The following is a 7,059-nucleotide window of genomic DNA, read 5'->3' on the forward strand; positions in this document are numbered from 1 at the left end:
TGGTCTTTTACGTCTGGTTGGGTTCTCCTCACAAACCATTTCCAGGGGTTTTATTAGTGCCGAGTGAATGTCTAATATTCATTCACAGACATGGCTCAGACTTTTTGCTGCAGCTGTGCAGAATGAAGAAGTTTGATCAAAAAACAGGCAAAGAAAGTGAAACGTAACAAGAAAATGCAAATTGGTAAACTCAGTCAAAAGTGTGTCAAAATCTTTTCCCATGGGAGCCAAATATGTCACGTTTAAGATAGTTAATTATTAAAAGACATAATTAAAATTGGAAAAACAGTTTCATTTACATTTTTTTTCTGCTCAACAGACTAAGCCTGAAATGTAGAGAAGGGATCTCGCTGTAGATGAGAAACATAAAAAAGGGTCTTGCATGTAATGTTTTCCGGTAGATTATCATCGTCTGGTTTTTAATTAACAAGAAGAATACCATTTGGGTCACTTTCTCTTTATTTATCCAAACTGCATGCACCCAAATCTGGTTTTCAGTAGAAGTCACCAGATATTAGTGGTCCCAAGCTTTCGCCTCAACCTGCGACTCCCCCACTCTGCTCCTTCAGACTAGCCAGCAGCAATTAGCATCCACCCGGTGAAACTGCGCATCTGCTGAGCTCCTTATATGAGCTACTTCTCAGTGCAACGCTGGTGAAAAAGTTGCTAAAAGGTTAATAAAGGAGTGATGTTGTGATGACTTCCTGAAGGCGGAGTTTTTAAAGAGACAGAGGCCCAATTTCAAGGCACTAAGTGACAAAGTCAAATATCTTTTAAGTCATTTTTGTTAGCTTTTTTTTTTTTATCAAATCGAGTTTATATAGTTACTTGATCGTGATGTAAAGTGATAGTTACATAAAAGTTTGCAAGCTTAAGTCAAACAGAGGGCAACCAAAAGATTTTAAAGTTTTACGGTAATGATTTATTTTACCATTATTTCAAACAGGTAAATGGATCCTTCATCGATAGTTCCAGGTTTAAACTGGTCTTTAATCATGGACGTCCAGCTAAAGCAAGCCAATTAAATCTTTTCTTAATGAGTGTTATTGTAAACTACATCCAGCAATTTCCCCCTTCCTCCTGAGGGACAAGCCAGTGATCTACAATCATAAAAGAAAAGCCTTCACAGAATGTAATAGTCTGCAGATTTTAATAAACATGATTTTGAGATAATTAGGTTAGTTTATCATTTTTGTGCAGTTTAGAGGAACCTCACACAGTGGAGAATCAGCTCCGCTGCAGACTAATAAATTCGATCAGTCTCGTCTCCTTTTGATGTGCCAGTTTCTTGGCCTCCACGAAGACAGCAAGATTCTAATTGTAAATGCATGTTTCTGTGGAGGACGAGAGCGCCGGGCCCACTCGTGTTGCTCTCTGAACACCACCGTCAGATGAGCTGCTTTGTTCTTATGAATACTGATCGAAGCAAGAACCGGTAAATCCCAGCGGCAGTTTGCAGTGCCGTTTGAGACAAGACGAACCGCGGACGAAACACTTTCTAGTTATCAGACTGGTGGGGGGTTTGATCAGAAGGAAGAGCTCACGTTTTTATTGTGTGTGTAAAATCTAGTAATAAAATGTTTCCTTGTGTGATGACCTGATTTTACTTACACCTCAGAATAATTAGGACACGACGAGAAAGAACAGCTGTGGCCACATTTTTAGAACAAAATGATTGTAGGTGTGACAAAAATGTGACAATACTTTACAGTAGTATTTATACATATACATTAGCCATAAAGTTCAACTTATTTGACCAAGATTTCATTTTTGCAGACAGTAGCCATAGTTTTGGCTTAATAACTATGTTGTCTTTCAGCAATTTATCTTTTTTTGAGTCTGTATGCTCAACGAATAATCGATAACTAAATCGGTTGACAATTCTTTCAATAACAAATTCATCGTGATTAATATGATTAATCGTTGGTGATGTTTGTTCTCGAATGTTCACCAACAAACCGCTAAAGCCTTCACATCTGAATTTATACTGAGATTAATTTACACACAGGTGTACTCTGATGAATTAATTAGGTGACTTTTGGTGGAAAAGAGCATTAAACATAAATAAACTTCCCATTTTAAATGTTTTTTTTTTGGTATAAACCCCCTATAAGCCATCTGTTTTCCTTCCACTTCACACACAGCTACAATAAAATACACTAAAGGTTTGTGGTTGCAACAAAATGTGAAAATGTTGGAAATTGAGGGGCTATTCTTCTGGCTAAGAAATCTGCTTCTATTCAGCTCCTAGATATACCGCCTGTAGTTGGTTTCTCAGGCAGTTTCCTTTTTAATTGCTGTAAGCACAAAACCCAGATTATAATCAAAAGCAACTCTTTCCCCGTGAAGTCATGTTCCTGAACAGCCTGACGTTCCAGTTTTAATTAGACTCCACCTACAATCATTGAGTTTGGTGTCGTCTGCTAAATGTTGTCACCGTGAATTACGATGACAATGGCGTGCCACACACGAAACCAAACATTTGTAATGAACATCTGTCGTTTTAACAAAGATGCCGGTTCAGTGGATGCCGTCGCGCTGCTGTGTGTCGACGCCGAACCGTTTGCAGCACGTAGATGTTCTGCTGTTAAGACACGGTGCGAATGTCACTCGCAGCGACGTTTACTGTGACTCCCACCATATGCTAAATGGCAGCAGCGGTGGAGCAACACATGAACCTTGGGCTTCATCTTGATGCCTTGCTAGATGATTTTACGGCATGATGTAAACAATGACTCTTGACGTGACGGCGCTATAAATAATTCATTTCGTGAGCGACTGCGCGGGGGATCGCGAAAGGTCACGGAAAGTTTGCACGGCGATACGCGGCAGATGGAGGGGGGAAAAAATCCAAGAGTGAATAATTTAACGGCGGAAACTGACAGCGGGGTGATAGGAGGGCAACGCAGAATTAATCTGGTTTACAGTTTCTTCTGCTTAAAAAAGCTGCATGTCTGTTACAAGTAAGGCTTGGTTTGGCTTCAGATAAAATCCGGATTCTCTAGTCCAGATCAGCAGTTGATTTAACCCTATAATGTCAAACATACAGTGAAGTGAAAAGGTATTTACCTCCTAACTAATGTTTTATGAAACAAATTTTACAATAAGACAAAGATAACCTTAGTAAAACTTAAATTCTTCCAAGCCAACCTAGAACTCTGCAAAACCAAGACAGTTTTAAACCATAAATTAGTTGTAGTTACTTTGTTTTTTTGTTCAATGTCTCTAACCACACATGTAGACCTGATTTTTTTGATTCAAGAAATAACCAAAATAGAGCCTGTCTGACAACATGAAGTAGGTGAGACAATTTCCAACATCAATATATCATTCAGTTCTGCGTCTAAGTGTGTTCTGCTAAATGAACAGCTCCGAAACTATTTTTAAAGGCAGGGTTCACTGGCTTCATATATAGGAAGTGTGTATGAACCGACAACAAGAGAGAAACAGAGTTAACAAAATTAAATCCATGGTTGAGTTCCAAGACAAAAACTACAGCAAACCACAAAGGTCAGTCTCACATTTGATAAAAAAAAAATATCCTGATGGTTACTCAGGCTTTTAGGAAAATAATCTTTGGACTAAAGTGGAACCTTCTGGAAGATGTGAATCAAGTTACATCCTCCATCTTTCAGAAAAGCAAATCATATCAATATTGAAACATGGTGGCAGTACTGCGATGGTCTTGAACTGGGCAACTTCCCATAACTGATAGAGGCATAAATTCTGCTTTTTAGGGATGGTATTATGTAAAACCTAATCAACTTTGAGCCTTATATAATTTCATAATCTTATCAAACACATACCTGGAGTGTTGCTTTATTTCCACAAAGCTGAAGTCTCCAAACTGAACCTTCTCCATCAGCAAGTTTACCTCTGAATATCCATGAAAGTGGCCTAGTTCAAGCCTGGATTTTCATGCTCAAAAACTCTCGAATGTGGCTGAATTTGTATCTTCATATAGACTTGAACCTATTGGAAAGAAATCTATCCTGATCAGAACTGTTGTAATTTCTCAGCCACTGTTTATATGGCTATAGATGTATACAAGTAAACAGTAAATAGTTTGATTTTTAAAGAGCAGAATTTGTCTCCTGTCAGGCGTTTAAAGGGTTATTGCAGAGAGCCTCTAAGCACTGAGATCAAATCCAACGTCAGTCATGGTAAAAATGATTATTGAGCCAGTCTGTCAAAACTGTTATCCGATAAGCCCAATCACAGCTTCAAATGTAACATTAGCTCCGTCATGGATGTAAACAGGCGCATTTACACCCTGTAGCATGAAGAAACAAAGCTGTCTGCTGTGTTGTTAAAATCTCACGCACCTCATCGATTCTCTGCGGCGGCGGTGGCTACGTAACAGTAACTGGGCCGCTTTCCGCCCTCCACAACAACAACAGCAAAAAAAAAGCAGCATAACACAACCACAGCAGCACATTTTAAATGCCAATCCCTCCTAAAGTGTTTTTTTTCTTCTTTTTTTTCCTCAGACATGTGCTTTGTGACTGTGCGAGCGTGTTATGAGGTTGTACCTGCATGTGTCCGCGTCTGCTCAAGGCGCCCGACGGAAGCCTGAAACTGTATTCGAGAACTCTGGACACATGTCAAGTTCTTTCATGTTTTATGAAGGTGCTAGCCCAGAGCTTGTTCACAGCGTGAGCTAAAGGCACAACAAGGGCACCTGTCACTTGATAGCACGGCTTTTGTGCTCAGACTTTCTCCCAAGCCCTGTTTTAGAAAAAACCCCTTAAGAGATGGAGGGAGAGGAGGAGACGGTAGGGGGACGGAGGATGATGGAAGGAAAGAAAAAATTAAGAACAGGCTTTTATCTCTCACCTCGGCTCACTGCTACCTCAGTAAAGACCAGAGGTTACGATAGAGAGCAACAGCTTGACTTAGCAAAGGATCCGCTGCGTCTCAGTATGCCGAGGCTGAGTTCCACAATAAATCATTAAAATTGTAAATGCCCATTCCATTATTTATGCTGTTTGTAGATTGCTACCCATAGTACCCACTAGGGGCGCTGTAGTTTGGGTCACTTTGAGTTAGTACCTTCATTTAAAGCGAAAAATAAGGGGAAGTGTTGCTAGTTTCCTGTCAGTCAGAACTTTGGGCTGAAATATCCCACGGACAAGAGGAAGAGGAGGATATTCTTCATCTTTATGACTCTGGCCTGTAGCGCACATTCTTCAGAACCGGCTAAAGGCTAAAGGCTAAAGGCTAAAAGCAGCACTACACGGACTTTACTGCCATAAACTTTGCAGCCCTTGGACAGCGGAGCGAGGTACATGTTTAGAACTGCATTAGTTTGTGAAGTTAGCGTTTTTTATGTAATGTATTCATGTTTTGTGTCAAACAAAGGCACTTAAGCAAATGTATTTTCTTTTCTTTTAGTTTTCACGGTGTATTTGGAGCACGGTGTATTCAGTGCTAGTCAACAAACTTGGTTTCGAAAGAAGTAAATACAAATCTACTGCACCCGTCGAAGCTCTCCGTGTTTCCTTGGGTCTGAGGGACTGCTACAAAAATCCCCTGAAGATTTTAGGGGATTTTAAAATCCCCTAAAATGCTTGTTGAAAATCGGCATCCAGCTTTTCAACAAGCTTTGGTTATTCATCTGAGGTCATTACCGAGGTTGAATTATTACTTTTATTGTAAAATCCACATCGTCCTCTATTATTATTATTATGATCATTATACGTCGTTGCGTTTTAATTACTGGTGTCACGTCGGGTCAGCCGTTAACTGCTGTTTGAAAATGTTTCTGGTGCAGTTGAGGCTCATCTGGTCTGACGGCGATGAGAAAAGCGCATCCGCCTGCTGGTGTAAATATGGAGGTCAGAGAGCAAATGGAATCACCTCTGAGATGTTAACATACAGCACCGTGATGAAGTATTTACAGTTTTTGATAATGAACATTTAAAGATAAATGTGGTGGATTCTGCCTGTTTAAGGTCATGCATCAGCATTTTAATCAGATTCAAGCTAAACCTTAAGCTAGCCAAAAAAAACAACAACTTCCTTTTTTTTTTAAGTCCACAGACGTTGTTTAGGCCTGGGTTGGTTTTATAATAGTTCCAGATGGCATGAAGGGAGAAATTTCAACCACATATCTAATAAGAATCCCTTACTGATCTAAAAAATATCACATATATTATAAAAAAACAAGCATATTTGTTTCCTTTTCTTCTGTGTTCACTGCAAAGTACACCTGCCTATCCTATTAGCTCTTTTAAAATGGAAAATGTGCGATTAAGACCCCTGCAGCACATACACAGCTGATTGTTCTGAAAGTGTCTAAGTTTCCTTCTGTTGCTTCAGTTAAAGCAAAGCTGAGCTGCTTCCTTAAAACAGAATGAGACCTGATGAATTAAAGTGGTCTGAAATGCTTCCGTCATAACTTTTTAAAGGGATTTACCTATGTATTTTGCAGGCACAGGGCACCATTTTATAGCACAACCAAGTAGCTATGATACCTGTGATAGTTATTGCAATGCTCTCTATATCAAAAACAATGTTAAAGAAATTAGACTTATCATATCTGGATCTGAAGCCTTGAGATTGGTCTGTCTTTAAGAGCCTCATACCTTTTTCGACACACCCATTGAAAAAGGTAGGAGGCTCCTTAATGCTTCTCTTTAGCATTAAGGAGAAGCACAATTACAACAGTGCTTCTCCTTACTGCTATTTATAACCGCTTCTTGGAGCAAAAAAGCAAGAACAAGAAATCAGGAAGGAGTAAATATTTTTCCACTGCACCACTATAAAATACATAAAATACAAGGCATTTGTATGACCCAGCCATATTTTTTACTGCAAAATCCACATTATCCTCCATCACCAGTAAGACCAATACACATGATAACTTCTTGATTTTTAATTTCTCATTGGCTCCGCTGCTATCTGCAGTTGGAAAATGGTCACTGTGTTTGAAGCTCATACGTCTGATATAAATACAGAAGTCAGCTCCATAGCCAGGCTTGAACAGTTGTTTTAAGCCCTGTTTATTCCTTGTGAGTGCCTGTTAATTGCACTTAGAGGCTGTGGAACACCAATAAA

The 7,059-nt window shown here is 39.4% G+C and overlaps 1 long non-coding RNA gene across 1 annotated transcript; it reads left to right on the forward strand.

Moving 5' to 3' along the window:
* The first annotated feature begins 565 nt into the window (after positions 1-565).
* On the forward strand, positions 566-5,148 carry LOC116728780 (uncharacterized). Its single transcript, XR_004341024.1, has 3 exons — positions 566-715; positions 2,969-2,973; positions 5,136-5,148. It is a non-coding gene; the product is annotated as an uncharacterized LOC116728780 (long non-coding RNA).
* The last annotated feature ends 1,911 nt before the right edge of the window (positions 5,149-7,059 follow it).

Source organism: Xiphophorus hellerii, chromosome 11 (assembly GCF_003331165.1).
Source record: "Xiphophorus hellerii strain 12219 chromosome 11, Xiphophorus_hellerii-4.1, whole genome shotgun sequence".
NCBI classification, from domain to species: domain Eukaryota; kingdom Metazoa; phylum Chordata; class Actinopteri; order Cyprinodontiformes; family Poeciliidae; genus Xiphophorus; species Xiphophorus hellerii.